General features: G+C 41.8%; 1 protein-coding gene across 5 annotated transcripts in view; it reads left to right on the top strand.

Moving 5' to 3' along the window:
• The first annotated feature begins 10,981 nt into the window (after positions 1 to 10,981).
• Positions 10,982 to 17,507, top strand: part of ZFYVE9 (zinc finger FYVE-type containing 9) — a 182,138-nt gene continuing 175,612 nt past the window's right edge. For 3 of the 5 annotated variants that reach the window (XM_070786540.1, XM_070786539.1, XM_070786538.1), the window contains exon 1: positions 10,982 to 11,304. The gene's annotated coding sequence lies outside the window, so the exon portion shown is untranslated. The remainder of the gene's footprint in view (positions 11,305 to 17,507) is intronic. The other 2 variants (XM_019957481.2, XM_070786537.1) reach the window with 1 other exon arrangement.

The raw sequence follows: 17,507 nt of genomic DNA, 5'->3' as shown, positions 1-17,507 counted from the left end.
CATCCCCCTGCAGTGGAAGCTCAGAGTCCTAACCACTAGACTGCCAGGGAATTCCCTTTAAATCTCTTTAAAGTCAGTCAATTAGAAGACAGCAGGATTATCATATCTACTTCTGCACTCAATCTCTTGGGATATGTTGAGTTGCTGTATGTGAAGAAAATCTGTCCTTAAAGGATACATAATTAGAAAAGTGAGGAGTACATTAACAGTCATTTCAGATAATAGTGGATATTTTCTTTGACACTACTTTAAAACTTGACAAGTGGTAATTTCTTTATATAATATATACATATATATATATATACATATACATATATATGTATGAAAAGTGAAAGTGTTTGTCGCTCAGTTGTGTCTGATTCTTCGGGAGCCCATGGACTGTAGCCTGCCAGGCTCCTCTGTCCACAGAATTCTCCAGGCAAGAATACTAGAGTGGGTAGCCATTCCCTTCTCCAGGGGATCCTCCCAACCCAGCAATTGAACCCGAGTCCCCTGCATTGCAGGGAGATTTTTTATCATCTAGTCACCAGGGAAGCCCATTCATGTGAAGAAAAAATATTTATATATACATATATATATATATGTATATTTTTTATTTTGTTGCATCAGGTCTTAGTTGCGGCATGCAGGATCTTACAGTTGTAGCATGTGGGATTTAGTTCCCTGACCAGGGATCAAACCTGGGCTCTCTGCATTGGGAGCCTGAAGTCTTAGCCACTGGACCACCAGCAAAGTCCTGACACTACAATATAGGATCTGAAACCATATCAATTAATTTTTTGCATGCGTTTCCTTTAAAATATTTTGGTCTATATTACATTTTAAAGGGATATTTTACCCACATATATATTTGTAAAATCATGCATTGGTCATCTGAAAAAAAATACTAGGATGCTGAGTTATGTAGACCTTCCAAATGTTGACGTATTTCATTACACAATTAAAACAAAAAACTCCACAACACTTGTTAATAATCACCCATCTCTTCAGAAAAGTTTGGGAAGCTGTCAAGTTTATGTTGGTAGAAAGCTTGAATTCTATCCTTGGCAACAAATACTGCTAGTTCCTTTCCTTGAAGTGACAAGCTCACTTCAGCCATTTTCTAGAAAATGACTGCCAAATTCTCAAGTCTGAATACCAGAGTTAATCTGTTCTTTAAAATAAAAATGAGGTTCAAGTAAAAGTGGAGTGTGTGTGTTTGTGAATTCTCTAGCTCTACTTACTGAGAGAGTCTAGAAGCAATGGCATCATAGTGGCAGTGAGCACACCTACCACCTAGATCTTAATTTCTAAATACCTTCCTTCACTAAATAGAACTAAGGCTTTTAGAGGAAATGGGTGTTTCCAGGGCTGGGACTAGGAAAGCGCAAGGCCAGCCTGGGATATAGTGCCAGAAAGTAAAGTAAATGCCTAGAAGATGATGGAAAGATGATAAATGAACACAGAAGCCAACCAAATCTGAAACAATTTTTCCATCAAAAGAAATAATGAAGGTAATGATTATAAAATTCATAGAATAAAATAAAAATTGATGAGTTTATTCTGATATAAATCAACAAGTTGTTTGATAAATGGGGGAGAAGCAAAAAGCTCGCCCATAGCGTAGGGAGGCAAAAAAAAAAATGTATTGGGAATGATAATGATGGAATTAGAAATTTGGCAACAATAAAATCAATAACTATTTCAAGCAAGAGTTATCAACACATGTTAAAATTTGTAATCTCTCTAAAAGATATTTATTAATTACAAAGAGCAAAATAGTTACTGACACTGGATAAACCTGGCAGAAACCATCTTAATCAATCAAGTGATCATCATTAGTCATCAGTTCAGTTGCTCAGTTATGTCTGATGACTCTTTGAGACCCCATGGACTGCAACATGCCAGGCTTCCCTGTCCATCACCAACTCCCAAGCTTGCTCAAACTCATGGCCATCAAGTTGGTGATGCCATCCAACCATCTCACCCTCTGAGGTTCCCTTCTCCTCCTGCCTTCAATCTTTCCCAGCATCAGGGTCTTTCCAGTGACTCAGTTCTTTGTATCAGGTGGCCAAAGTATTGGAGCTTCAGCTTCAGCATCAGTCCTTCCAATGAATATTCAGGATTGATTTCCTTTAGGATTGACTGGTTTGATCTCCTTGCTCTCCAAGGGACTCTCAAGAGTCTTCTCCAACACGACAGTTCAAAAGCATCAATTCTTTGGCACTCAGCTTTCTTTATGGTCCAACTCTCACATCCATACATGACTACTGGAAAAACCATATCTTTAACTAGATGGACCTTTGTCAGCAAAGTAATGTCTGCTTTTTAATATGCTCTCTAGTTTGGTCATAGCTTTTCTTCCAAGGAGCAAGCGTCTTTTAATTTCATGGCTGCATCACTCTCTGCAGTGATTTTGGAGCCCAAGAAAATAAAGTCACTGCTGCCATTGTTTCCCCATCTATTTGCCATGAAGTGATGGGACCAGATGCCATGATCTTTGTTTTCTGTATTTTGAGCTTTAAGTCAGCGTTTTCACTCTTTCACTTTCATCAAGAGGCTCTTCAGTTCCTCTTCACTTTCTGCCATAAGGGTGGTATCATCTGCATATCTGAGGTTATTGATATTTCCCCCTGCAATCTTGATTCCAATTTGTGCTTCATCTACCCTAGCATTTCCCATGATGTACTCTGCATATAAGTTAAATAAGTGGGGTGACAATATAGTCTTGACGTACTCCTTTCCCAGTTTTGAACCAGTTTCTTGTTCCATGTCTGGTTCTCACTGTTGCTTCTTGACCTGCATATAGATTTCTTAGGAGGGTAAGGTAGTAAGTGAACAAAACTGCTATTACTACCAGTGATGGGATGTACAGTTAGCATATGACTTCTGATATGATGCATTGAGAAGGACACAACATCAATTCTATAGTATTCCTGCCAAAAATGCATAATTTGAATCTAATCAAGAAGAAATAGCAAGCTAAAATTGAGGGATATTTTACAAAATAAATGGCATATATTCTGTAAAAATGTCAAGATCATAAAAAACAAAGACTGATAAATAGTTTCAGATGAAAGAATATTAAAAAAAAATTGACACTAATTATAATGTGTTATCCTGCACTGAATCCTGGGCCAGAAAAAAATATTTTATTTTTCTGTAAAGAATACTAGTGGGACAACTGGCAAAATTTGAACAGAGTCATAGATTAAGTCACAGTGCTGTATCAATATTTTCTGATTTTGATAATTGTACTGTGATATCTGTACTATTTTGGGGAAATACACTTAAAATATTTAGGAATAAATGGATCAGAAAATAATTATAATACTTTCTTTAAATATATTTATATCTATCTCTCTGTAGAGACAGAAGAAAGAGTGAGAAAGGAGCACGCATGCACAGAAGAAAGGTAGAATAAAGCAAATGTGGTTAGATATGGGAGTCCTGGATTGAGAGGATCCCCTGGAGGAAGGTATAGCAACCCACTCCAGTATTCTTGCCTGGACAATCCCATGGACAGAGAAGCCTTGCAGGCCACAGTTCATAGGGTTGCAAAGAGTCAGACATGACTAAAGTGACTTAGCACCCACCCACAATAAAATGTATAGAACCAAAACCCAAGGTAGGGACCTGTGGTTCAGTGGTTAAGATTTCATGCTCCCAATGCATGGAGCCAGGGTTCGATTCCTGGTCAGGAAATTAGATCCCACATGCTGCCCCTAAAAGACCCCATATTCTACTAGGGCTTCCCAGATGGCCTTAGTGGTAAAGAACCCACCTGCTAATGCAGGAGACATAAGAGACCCAGGTTCGATTCCTGGGTCGGGAAGACCCCCTGAAGGAGGGCATGGGAACCCACTCGAGTAATCTTGCCTGGAGTATCCCCATGGACAGAGGAGCCTGGCTGGGTACAGCCCATGGGGTCGCAAAGAGTCGGACAAGACTGAGCAACAAAGCACAGCACAGCACAAGGGTGAAAGATATATGGGTTTTTTTTTTTTTGGTAGTATTTTTGCAACTTTTCTTTAAATATGAAATTATTTCAAAACAGAAAGTTAAAAAAATCTCATAAACATACATTTTGTATTACTTGTTCTAAATATTATATGTTTCAGAAATATATAGAAAAATGATTGGCATCATCAATGGTCTTTTTTACTTAACACTTCACTTGATATTGAATCACAAGCAGTATTAAATATCTTTTAAAACTCTTCAAAAATGCAATTAGTAGATGCACAATATTTGTATTGAGATTCTGTAATTCATTTAAGGTTTTCCTTACATTTTTGTGTCATAAACCTAAAACCATAAAAGATGTGTCAAAACATCTTTTTGCACCTATCTTTCTTCACATATTTGATTACTTCCTTAATGTAGTTATTCGGAAAGTGGGAACTGCTTTCTTCCTTTTGAAATGACTCAAGTGACCTAACCAACTCCCAAATGTTCCCAATTTTTCTTTTTGTGTTGCTTTACTGACCTGACTTCTGGTTTCCTCTAGGGCTCTCCTGTTTGGTAACAAGTAAATTTTGTTTGAATAACAAGTGAATTTTGGTTTGAACCCTGGCTGTGATTGGTCAGAGGGGTTGGGGAGACCATAGGTAGCAACAGCAAGCTGGGCTGCAGGGCAATCACCTGTTGAAGGAGAGTCTTACTCTTTAGTGGACCCTGGAAGTTAACAGGAAAGGCCTAAAAAGTAATTGAGTGGGTAGGTTGCATTAGTCTTGTGCACATCAGGCTAAACCACTGTTTAGTTCAGCTTAACATCCCCTGATGTACAAGCTGGATTTAAAAAAGACAGAGGAACCCGAGATTAAATTGCCAACATCCTTTGGATCATAGACAAAGCAAGGGAATTCCAGAAAAATATCTAGTTCTGCTTCATTGACTATGCTAAAGCCTTTGACTGTGTGGATCACAGCAAACTGTGGAAAATACTGAAAGAGATGGGAATACCAGACTACCTTATCTGTCTTCTGAGAAATCTGTATACAGGACAAGAAGCAACAGTTAGAACCGGACATGGAACAATGGACTGGTTCAAAATTGGGAAAGGAGTATGTCAAGGCTGTATATTGTCACCCTGCTTATTTAACTTAAATGCAAAGTACATCATGCAAAATGCCAGGCTGGATGACTCACAAGCTGGAATCAAGATTGCCGGGAGAAATATCAACAACTTCAGATATGCAGATGATACCACTGTAATGGCAGAAAGTGAAGAGAAACTAAAGAACCTCTTGATGGTGAGGTGAATGAAAAAGCTGGCTTAAAACTCAACTTTAAAAAAACTAAGATAATGGCATCTGGTCCCATCACTTCATGGCAAATAGAAGGGCAAAAAGTAGAAACAGTAACAGATTTTATTTTCTTGGGCTCCAAAATCACTGCAGGCAGTGACTGCAGCCATGAAATTAAAAAGACGCTTGCTCGTTGGAAGAAAAAGTATGACAAACCTAGACAGCATATTAAAAAGCAGAGACATCACTTTGCAGTCCATGTAGTCAAAGTTACGGTTTTTCCAGTAGTCATGTATGGATGTGAGAGTTAGCTGAAAGTGTCCAATTCTTTGGGACCCCATGGACTGTAGCCTGCCAGGCTCCTTTGCCCATGGAATTCTCCAGGCAAGAACACTGGAGTGGGTTGCCATTCCCTTCTCCAGGGGATCTTCCCAACCCAGGGACTGAACCTGGTCTCCTGCATTGCAGGCAGATTCTTTACCATATGAGCCACCAGGGAAGCTGGTGCCAAAGAACTGCTGCTTTTCAACTGCGGTAATGGAGAAGACGATTGAGAGTCCCTTGGACATCAAGGAGATCAAACTAGTCAATCCTAAAGGAAATCAACCCTGAATCTTTGGAAGGTCTGATGCTGAAGCTGAAGCTCCAATACTTTGGCCACCTGATGGGAAGAGCTGATCATTGGAAAAGAACCTGATGCTGGGAAAGATTGAAGGCAGGAGGAGAAGGGGATGACAGTGGATGAGACGGTTGGATGGCAACACTGACTCAATGACGTGAGTTTGAGTAAACTCTGGGAGATAGTGAAGGACAGAGAAGCCTGGTGTGCTGCAGTTCTTGGGATCACAGATTCGGACATGACTGAACAGAACAATAATATCCCCTGAGGCGTACTCTGTGTTTAGACTGGTTGTGGGAACACAGAAATGAATGAAACATTCACAATCTGATAGGGAAAACATACAAGCAAACAGATATTGACAGGGTAGTAATGAGTACTTAGGAGAAGGCAATGGCACCCCACTCCAGCACTCTTGCCTGGAAAATCCCATGGATGGAGGAGCCTGATGGGCTGCAGTCCATGGGGTTGCTGAGAGTCGGATACGACTGAGAGACTTCACTTTCACTTTTCACTTTCATGCATTGAAGAAGGAAATGGCAACCCACTCCAGTGTTCTTGCCTGGAGAATCCCAGGGATGGGGGAGCCTGGTGGGCTGCCGTCTATGGGGTCGCACAGAGTCGGACACGACTGAAGCGACTTAGTAGTAGTAGTAATGAGTACTTATAAATTGGAAAGCACAACGATTATCAAAGACATGGAAGAGATTTTGTGCTGAGCAATCCGAGAACCATGAAGTTCCAGATGTTCAAGCTGGTTTTAGAAAAGGCAGAGGAACCAGAGATCAAATTGCCAACATCCACTGGATCATTGAAAAAGCAAGAGAGTTCCAGAAAAACATCTATTTCTGCTTTATTGACTATGCCAAAGCCTTTGACTGTGTGGATCACAATAAACTGTGGAAAATTCTGAAAGAGATGGGAATACCAGACCACCTGACCTGCCTCTTGAGAAACCTGTATGCAGTTAGAACTGGACATGGAACAATAGACTGGTTCCAAATAGGAAAAGGAGTATGTCAAGGCTGTATATTGTCACCCTGCTTATTTAACTTATATGCAGACTGGTTCCAAATAGGAAAAGGAGTACGCCAAGGCTGTATATTGTCACCTTGCTTATTTAACTTATATGCAGAATACATCATGAGAAACGCTGGACTGGAAGAAGCACAAGCTGGAATCAAGATTGCTGGGAGAAATATCAATAAACTCAGATATGCAGATGACACCACCCTTATGGCAGAAAGTGAAGAGGAACTAAAAAGCCTCTTGATGAAAGGGAAAGAGGAGAGTGAAAAAGTTGGCTTAAAATTCAACATTCAGAAAACTAAGATCATGGCATCTGGTCCCATCACTTCATGGGAAATAGATGGGGAAACAGTGGAAACAGTGTCAGACTTTATTTTTCTGGGCTCCAAAATCACTGCAGATGGTGACTGCAGCCAAGAAATTAAAAGACGCTTATTCCTTGGAAGGAAAGTTATGACCAACCTAGATAGCACATTCAAAAGCAGAGACATTACTTTGCCAACAAAGGTCCATCTAGTCAAGGCTATGGTTTTTCCAGTGGTCATGAATGGATGTGAGAGTTGGACTGTGAAGAAAGCTGAGTGCCAAAGAATTGATGCTTTTAAACTGTGGTGTTGGAGAAGACTCTTGAGAGTCCCTTGGACTGCCAGGAGATCCAACCAGTCCATTCTAAAGGATATCAGGCCTGGGTGTTCATTGGAAGGACTGATACTAAAGCTGAAACTTCAATACTTTGGCCACCTCATGTGAAGAGTTGACTCATTGGAAAAGACCCTGATGCTGGGAGGGATTGGAGGCAGGAGGAGAAGGGGACGACAGAGGATTAGATGGCTGGATGGCATCACCGACTCGATGGACAGGAGTTTGAGTAAACTCTGGGAGTTGGTGATGGACAGGGAGGCCTGATGTGCTGCGATTCATGGAGTCACAAAAAGTCGGACATGACTGAATGACTGAACTGAACTGATACAGTAATATTCCTGTACCCAAATATACTACTAATTCCTCCTTCTTCCTTCCCTTCTTTCTTTGTATTCAGTGCATCTACAGAAGTGGAATTGGAGAGAAGGAGAGAAAATCAATTATTATGTAACAGATAGAGGGACTTCCCCAGTGTTTCAGTGGTTATGACTCCACGCTTCCAATGCAGAGGGTGTGGGTTTGATCCTTGCTCAGGGAATGAAGATTCCTCATGCCACATGGTGAAAAAATTAAAGTTAAAAAAAAAAAGAAGTATAATTTATCGGGCGTAGTGACCAGTTGTCCAGGATAGAGACACAAAAGTTAATGATGATTCCTATGCCATTCACCAAGCCAGAAAATGAATAACTTTGCTCTGAATTTTCTTTTCTCAGCCTATAATTGACAAATAAAAGGACTGAGTTTTAAAGAACAAATTTTAAGGAGCAAGGAAAATTTTGTTTGGGGTGCTATACTTTAAACTCACTTGAAGAAACCATTCTTAGAAATATGCGCTTTCTATAGGATGAGTGAGTGAAGTCGCTCAGTCGTGTCCGACTCTTTGCGACCCCATGGACTATAGCCTACCAGGCTCCTCTGTACATGGGATTTTCCAGGCAACAGTACTGGAGTCGATTGCCATTTCTTTCTCCAGTGGATCTTCCCGACCCAGGGATCGAACCCAGGTCTCCCACATTGTAGACAGATGCTTTACTGTCTGAGCCACCAGGGAATTCCTTCTATAGGATATACATGGTCTAAAAGTGAAAGTGTGTTTACCAGGCTGGGAATAAGGAGGTGTATTACTGTCACTGGATAGGAGTGGAAATCAATAGAAAAATTGAGGGTAGGGTAACCAAATCAATTGACAGCAGGTCAATGTGGATTAAAATGAAAGAGATTTACAGTAGAGGATAACAGATGAAAGACATTTCAGAAGCAGAGAGCAGATTGGGTAGGAAGTATTGAAACCATGGAATAAAAGCATAGATGAAAGGATCTAAAATGGACTACTATAATCAGAGAAATGGTAGTGATGATCAAGGCAGCCTCTTTGAGCAACATAATTTGAATATAAGGGGAGAAAGTGTGAAGCAAGAGGAAATTGGTCCTGGGAACAAATGAATCATCTTCACGTAGTAGCTACACCCTGTGCAGCATGATTATTCATAAACAAATGCAGATTTCCTGCTGGTGGTAGTGAACTAGGCTTGAAAAGCACAGTGCTAATGTTAGGTTGCCAAACTAATCTTAATTAAACAGCCCATTTCTCTAGATCGAAAAGTTTTAGCAACTGTTGTAGCCTTACAGCATTTTCAGACTATTGCATAAAGGACTGTTAGAGCACCAGATGATACTTGAAGCAGGAATTTCAGGGTCTAATTCCAACTTTTCCTTACACTGGATGTATTTCACATGTAAAATGGTGATAGTGTAGTACTTAATTCATAGAACTGTTGTGAGAATGAATCATATTTTCCTTCTGAGCCCCAGTTTCTCTTGTTATAAAAAGGGGATAGTGACTTTTTTTGCAATGTGACTCAGAAGTAGGTGGCAAAGGCACATGCTGGAACAGCTTTCATTGATTGGAAGAGAGCTGTTAGGTTATATTTTCTCTGAGGTGGCTGCTCAATTATTATTTGAAAGTTCCCAGAGACCTTATATAATTTTCTCATTAAGATTTATTATTATTAGGACATAACCTAAGGTAAGGTGAGATTGCCTTGTAATTCTTTTTTCATACAGAAAAATATACTGGTTCTATGCTGATATCTGCCATGCAACAGAATGTCATAGGATCCAGTATACTGGCTCTATTAGCCTTCCGTGGAGGGATGTTATATAAATTCAACAGTGAAATTTAGGGAGATTTTACCCAGTCCAAGAATATTACACCTTTTTTTCATACACCCAAGGAAGACTGCAAGGGTGTTTTGGAACCAACCATAGTAGGAACTAACATTTATTGAGTATCTTTCATGGGCCAGTTCCTTTACATAAATTCTGTCTTATCTTCACAACAACCAGCAAGGTAGGCATCAGAAAACCAAGGTTCTGAAACATTATATAATTCGCCCATGGTCATAAAGTTACCCACGACAGAACTGCAATGGGCTGTATCAGGACCTGTCTGCCGTCAAAGTCCCTACTTGTTCCACTACACCACTTTATGACAAAATGGTCTATTTGGAAAAAGTGGGGACCAGAGGATTTAAAGAATTTCTCAGTTTCCCTATTTTCCCTCTGACAGTCTTTTCGTTGGTTTTGTTTTTGGTTCTGATGTTTGCACTCTAGAGTTTGAGTGGGCTCGAATGTGGGGTGTCTGTAAACAGAACAATTCCACAGCCCCTCCACAGTCCCGGCTATGTAACAATTTCCTTCCTGCAAAACCTCACCTGGGATTTGGCAGGACTTGCGGGAGGAAGAGTAGAGATGGAGGCAGGGGAGTAGGTTAGTTAGAATAAATGGATAGTTCTTCTCTTACCTTTAAGTTACTTATGAATTTCCGGACAACTCATTGGTTAACTCTTCTCTTGCCCGGGATATTATTACTATTTTCTATTTTGGGGGACGTTAGGGGTTACGGGTTTGGAATCTGAAGGAAATTCCTCATATGATCTGCCACTAGACCCCAAATAAGTTAAGGTCAAAGACAATTCCTTCGTCTGTTTTGGGAGAGGACTCGGTGGGGGGTGGGGTGGGGGGTGGGGTGGTGGGAGGGAGGTTGATTCTGGGTCACTTCTTATATCCAGACACACTGAAGGGATTAGGAGGGATGCCCCTTGAATCACGAGAGATGAAAACAAGAAGACCGCCTCACATTCCCGCTCTCAGGTGAAGGTCCGAGTGCCAGGACTGTTCACGTACCTTCTGGAGAGAAGGAAAAGGTGCAAAGATGCTCAGGGCCTGAAGATTGGGAAGTGGGGAGGGGACCCATCAAGCTCGGTGGGGACCGAGGGGCTTCCGGCTCCCGGGAGGCGTCGTCGGGGGCGGGCAGGGGACCTGAGGGCGGCGCAGGGAGCACTCAGCCCCCGCCAACCCCAGGCCGCGCTCCCTCGCGTTCCCTACCGCTCGTGCCCTGGCGGCCGCCGCAGTCCCGGCGCCGTAGCCGGGCGTGGGGTCCAGGGGGCGCTGTGGCCCAGCGGCGCCGGCGGCAGGAGCGGCCACGGCGACGCTGGAGGCTTCGCGGAGGATCCCCGCCTGCAGCACCTCGGTCGTCCCGCCGCAGCCTTGCGCCCCCGGCCCGGCTCAGCGGCGCTCCTGCGGGATCCGCGTGGCTGCGGCGGCCCGGGAGCCCGATGCGGTCTGGCGGGCGCCGGGCCTCAGCAACAGCGGCGACCTCAGCCCCTGCAGGAGTGGGAGGCTTCGCGGCGGCGCCTGGGGCCCGGCCGGTGCCCTCCGGAGGAGGCTGTCGGCTCAGGGACGACCCCCCCGGCCATGCTGAGGCGGCAGCGGCCGCTGCTCGAGGTGAGTGTGGCGCGGCGCGGTCCCGGGCTCGCTGGCCTTCGGCCGCCCAGGAGGGCCCTGGCGGCAAGTCCTCGGGCCGGGCGGACGGGGCGTCCTGCCGCGGCGGCCGCCTCCCAACCCCGCGGCTGGGGCGAGGGGTGGGGGGTGGCTCAGACCTTCCTCCTCGCGTCCCCCGAGAAGCTGGAAGCGCGTGGGGGGCGACTAGGCCCCGCGACGCCGGGAAGCCCTCGCTCCGGCCTGGGCAGCGGGGCGGCCGGGTGTGTGAAGCCGGGGGCTGGCAGGGTCGCTGGCCACCTTTGGATTGGCCGCGGGCCTGGGAAAGCGCAGCCTCTTCAGGGCCCGGCACGTACATCCCGGAGGGAGGCAGAGGACGCCTGTTTGCGAACAGCCTAGGCTTTTCCGCGCCCGGTGCTGAGTCCCGCAGAGTCCCGGGGGGAGGGGCGGGAGGGCAGGGTGAGAGAACCGGCGCCGAAAGTGCGGGGCCCCGAAAGCCCTTGGAACTCCTGGAGTGTCATTCCCCCACCTGACTGGGCTGAAAACAACCGCTTGCGTCTTATTTGAGGTGAAATTTCATGGGAGCTCAGCTCTGCCTTCTGTTACATTTTGCTCCTAAGCGTGGTCTGCCTTGGAGAAAGCCCTATTCCAGCTTTGAGATGTTAAGTTTCCTAGATAAATACTCACAATTAGAAAAACATCGTGTGTATTTTTTTTTAAACAAAGGTCTGGTCCCCCATCCCCACCCCTGCCATAAGAGAGTGTAAATATTTTAATGCCTCAGTCCTCGTTACAAAATTGTCTCCCTAAATAGATCCATAGGATGAATGACAAGAGGATTTTAAAGTCATGCTAACTATCTTAATAACATACCTGATAGAAATAGGACATATTCTAAATTTTAGTAGGTAAATGATTTGTCCTAGTATTAATGTAAAAAGAAAAGTTAGTGATCATGATTTGATACCGTAGTCAGATATTTGAGTATTTATAGTTAATGATAAACGTGGTTCGGATTATTCTTGTTTTCTATTATGCATGTGAAGGTTGTAGAATTAATTGCTTATAAAACTTATAATCCTGAAAAAAATATGCTTATTGTAGAAAATTCAGAAAGTACACAGAGGTGCGTGCCAACCCTCAGTAAATATTTAATAATGGGGGAAAATTCAGCCATAATCTGACAGAACATTTTGATGGCCATTTAAAGTTTAAAAATGGGCTTGTATTACTGGTGATTTTTAAGTGATAATTTCTGTGTTAGGTTCAGAGTTAACTGTTCCATTTTACTGTTGAACAACCAGTTATTTGTATTAGACCTATAAAAATGTTTTACTAAATTACATTGCAGTCATAGTCGATTTCCTCAATTAAAACAGAATTTAACATAGGTAACTACCTAAAAGACCACTAATTTACCTCCTGTGCAGTGTGTGAAGCTCCAGGTGGTAGGACGTTTTGTGTGTGAAATGCTTTTGGGGGCCCTATCCTGTTAGATGCCATAGTCTAGTACTGTTTTTGGAAGATTTTTGCTTAAATATAACTGTAAAAAAATGGCCTTCATTAAAACATTTTGGGGAGGTAGATTAAGTTTAAACAAATCTAATTCAGTTCTTAATGTTTCTCTAAAGACTGCCAACATTAGAATCAGCTAAGAGTGCTTATTAAAATATGCAGATTGCTGGCCCCTTGAATCAGAATTTTTAGAGTTGGTGATGATCCAAGAGCTTCATTTTTATCAAGCTAGTCAGTTCTTAGTCCTTCTAAAGTTTAAGTATCACTGGTAAAATTAATTAACCTTGTCAAGCTAAATGAAGGTATCTGTTTTCTAGCAAATCTATAAGTCTTAAGTGGCAGTACAGTCATTTCTCATAGCAACAGATCATTTATTATCTCATACATGATGTGGTGTTATACTCTTAGAAAAATAATATTTTGAGGGACAGCTGATTCAATCAAACACATTTTTGAGAGCCTTTTCTGGTAGCTGTGGTATTACAGTAGGATACCTGCCTACTTACCTTGGCTCTTAATCTTGGATTTCAGTGTCATTGTCTGTAAAATACAGATAGTTATTATATTTATGCAAGGCTTTTAGGGTAAATACATTTGGAAAAGTTTTGTAATCTGTAAAGATCTTTATAAAATTTTAGTTACCAATATTAAGTGTGAGGTCCTGTCTTTGGTGTTCTAAGAACCAGGAAATGACCAAGGTCTCTGCGAGCAACTAGGTAATTGTGGAAGCAGGACGTGTTTAATTAAATGTTATAAGGCAGAACCAGACAAGTGTAATCGAGGGGAACATGCTGGATCTCTCTTTAAAGCTTCTATGTTTAATCCAGTAGCTTGCTCTTTACAGATAGTAATAATTTTTATATATGTTCATTCCTTCTTCTGTTTCCTGATTCAGTGTTTTATTTTTTAAGGAAAAAATCGTATATGTTACTTGTGAGGAATAATTTTACATTAGCTCCTTTAGAAAGATGGTATGTGTGTGTGGGAGGCTCAAGAGGCAGGGAATATATATTACATGATTCTTTGGTGTGTTTATGAGTGAGTGAGTGATAGTCGCTCAGTCGTGTCTGACTCTTTGCAACCCCATGGACTGTAGGCTGCCAGGCTCCTTTGTCCATGGAGTTCTCCAGGCAACAATATTCAAGTGGGTTGCCATTTCCTTCTTCAAAAAAAAAAAAGAAGATGTGAGTGGAGTTGATCCCATTTCTTCCTCTGTTACATTCCATTCAATAAACTTTTATTTGGCACTTTTCTTGTACTTGCCACAGACTAGTAGCACAGGCACTGCTGCTGCTGCTAAGTCGCTTCAGTCGTGTCCGACTCTGTGCGACCCCATAGATGGCAGCCCACCAGGCGCCCCCGTCCCTGGGATTCTCCAGGCAAGATTATTTAAAAGATAACTGCTTGAATTTCAACTTAAATTCTCATGTTCCTAAATGGTGTGTTTTCTGGTTGTTAATTGCATGATGTGGTGCAGAGCATGGAGTCAGATGTGAGTATGAATCCTTTCTGCAGTGTTACCTACACCCTAGAGCAATGTGACATTTAGATCCTGAGTTTTTTCTTAGGTGCTGTTGGGGTAATAGTACCCCTTAGTACTCAGGCATTCCATGAGATAAAAGTAATCAAAAGCAGTTAGTTCAGTGTCTGTCACTTAGAAGGTGTTTAATAAATATTTAATTCCATTCCTTATTTTGGGGAAAACAAGAACAAAACCAGGCATTGGAATTTCTGTGTGACTTAAAACTTGGTAGCTTTAATTTTTTAGAGAATGAGTTTACTTTTCGACTTTAAAAACAAATTTTTTTTGATGGAAAACTATTTTGATCTTAACTATTACACATATTTTCCATTTCATTTTTAGCTAACAAATTAACTATTCCCTGTGTTTAGCTAAAAATTGGCCATTACCTGTGAAAATATACACGTTACATTTTCAGAATTTTGTTGATTTTCAGTTATTCATTTTCAGAGTTTTGCATGATCTTTGGCTTTACTTGCATTATATAGAACAGTATTCTTGGTATATAATAATCAGTGAGAGGTACATAGTTGCAGTTATTGAATAGAAATAGTTCTTATACTTAGTTTTCAAAAAGCAGTATCAGTTTATTGACGAATCTTCAAAACGTAGACTTTTCCTTACATACTGCTGTAGATTAGAACTAGATTTTTATAACATGTCAGATATGGGGTCCAGTCTTTTCTTATAACCCATTAACCCTGGACAAGTTTCTTACCCCTTATAAGCCTCAATTTATTCTCCTATAAAATGAAGCTGATAATGCCCACCTTATAGGATTATAGCAAGGATTAAATGATGTAATGTGTAAGTCAGATCTGTAATTCAACCCCATGAGTCCTGGTAAATCAGTGTTACCCTGGAAGTGGGAAATATACTTCTTGTTTACTTCTATTTGAAAGAGCTTGGAAGGTGATTATTTATAGAGTTAACTATAAGAAAATAAAATCAGTATAATCAATATGTAACTATTAGATATTGCTAAATTAGGGAGAAGCTAAAGTATCAGAATTAGTATTTTAATTGTATAGTTAGTGGAATGTCTTACACTTTATAATACTCTCAGTCTTATTTAATAAAATAATTTAAATGTGTGTGTGCATGTGTGTGTGTGCTCAGTCACTAAGTCGTGTCCAAGTTTGTCACTAAGTTTGTGACCCCATGGACTGTAGCCTGCCAAGCTCTTCTGTCCATGGGATATCCCAGGCAAGAATAATAGAGTGGGTTGCCATTTCCCTCTTCAGAGGATCTTCCTGACCCAAGGACTGAACCCGTGTCTCCTGCTTGGGCAGGTGGATTCTGAGCCACATTGTTGTTGCTGAGTTGTTTCCGACTCTGCTGTCCCATGAACTTCAGCATGCCAGGCTTCCCTGTCCATCACTGTTTCCTGGGGTTTGTTCAAACTCCTGTCCGTTGAGTCAGTGATGCAATCCAGCCATCTCATGCTCTGTCATCCCCCTTTCCTCTTGCCCTCAATTTTTCCCAGCATCAGGGTCTTTTCCAGTGAGTCAGCTCTTGGCATCAGGTGGCCAGAGTATTGGAGCTTCAGCTTTAGCGTCAGTCCTTCCAATGAATGTTCAGGGTTGATTTCCTTTAGGATTGACTGGTTTGATCTCCTTGCTGTCCAAGGGACTTGCAGGAGTCTTCTCCAGCACTGCAGTTAGAAAGCATCAGTTCTTTGGCGCTCAGTCTTCTTTATGGTCCAACTCTCACATCCATACATGACTACTGGAATACCATAGTTTTGACTATCTGGACCTTTGTCAGCAAAGTGATGTCTCTGCTTTTTAATATGACATCTAGGTTTGTGATAGCTTTTCTTCCAAGGAGCAAGTGTCTTTTAATTTCGTGGCTGCAGTCACTGTCTGCAGTGATTTTGAAGCCCAAGAAAATAAAATCTGTCACTGTTTGCATTTTCCCCTCTTCTATTTGCCATTAGAGTGGTATCATCTGCATATCTGAAGTTGTTGATATTTCTCCTGGCATTTTTGATTCCAGCTTGTGATTCATCCAGTTCAGCATTTCACATGAGGTACTCTGCATATGAGTTAAATAAACAGGATGACAGTATACAGCCTTGATGTACTCTTTTCCCAGTTTTGAAACTGTCTGTTGTTCCATGTAAGGTTCTAATTCTATCACTGTTTCCATTGGAAGAAAAGCCTCGACAAACCTGGACAGCATATTAAAAAGCAGAGACGTTACTTCACTGACAAAGGTCCATCTAGTCAAAGCTATGGTTTTTCCAATAGTCATATATGGATGTGAGAGTTGGACCATAAAGAAAGCTGAATGCTGAAGAATTGATGCTTTTGAACTGTGGTGTTGGAGAAGACTCTTGAGAGTCCCTTGGACTGCAAGGAGATCCAGCCAGTCAATCCTAAAGGAAATCAGTCCTGAATATTCATTGGAAGGATTGATGCTGAAGCAGAAGCTCCAATTCTTTGGCCTCCTGATACAAAGAACTGACTCATTGGAAAAGACCCTGATGTTGGGAAAGATTGAAGGCAGGAGGAGAAGGAGACAACAGAGGATGAGATGGTTGGATAGCATCACCGACTTGATGGACATAAGTTTGAGCAAGCTCCGGTAATTGGTGATGGACAGGGAAGCCTGCCGTGCTGCAGTCCATGGGGTTGCAAAGAATCGGACATTACTAAGTGACTGAACTGAACTGAAGGTTCTAATTGTTGCTTCTTGACATGAAGACGGGTTTCTCAGGAGACAGGTCAAGTGGTCTGGTATTTGCATCACTCCAAGAATATTCCACAGTTTGTTGTGATCCACACCATGCTAAAGTCATAGTCAATGAAGCAGAACTAGATGTCTTTCTGGAACTTCCTTGCTTTCTTTAGCAAGGAATTTGATCTCTGGTTAGCAATTTGATCTCTGGTTTCTCTGCCTTTTTTAAACCCAGCTTGTATATCTGAAAGTTCTCAGTTGACGTACTGATGAAGCCTAGCTTGAAGGATTTTGAGCGTAATTTTACTGGCATGTGAAATGAACACAATTATTCAGTAGTTTGAACATTCTTTGGCATTACCCTTCTTTGGGATTGGAATGAAACTGACCTTTTCCAGTCCTGTGGCCACTGCTGAGTTTTCCAAATTTACTGCCATAGTGAGTGCGGCATTTTAACAGCATCATCTTTTAGGATTTGAAATAGCTGGAA

The sequence above is a fragment of the Bos indicus genome, chromosome 3 (genome assembly GCF_029378745.1).
Source record: "Bos indicus isolate NIAB-ARS_2022 breed Sahiwal x Tharparkar chromosome 3, NIAB-ARS_B.indTharparkar_mat_pri_1.0, whole genome shotgun sequence".
Lineage (NCBI taxonomy): Eukaryota > Metazoa > Chordata > Mammalia > Artiodactyla > Bovidae > Bos > Bos indicus.
The sequence above is the reverse complement of the archived record's forward strand: the minus strand, read 5'-3'. Positions and strand labels throughout refer to the sequence as shown.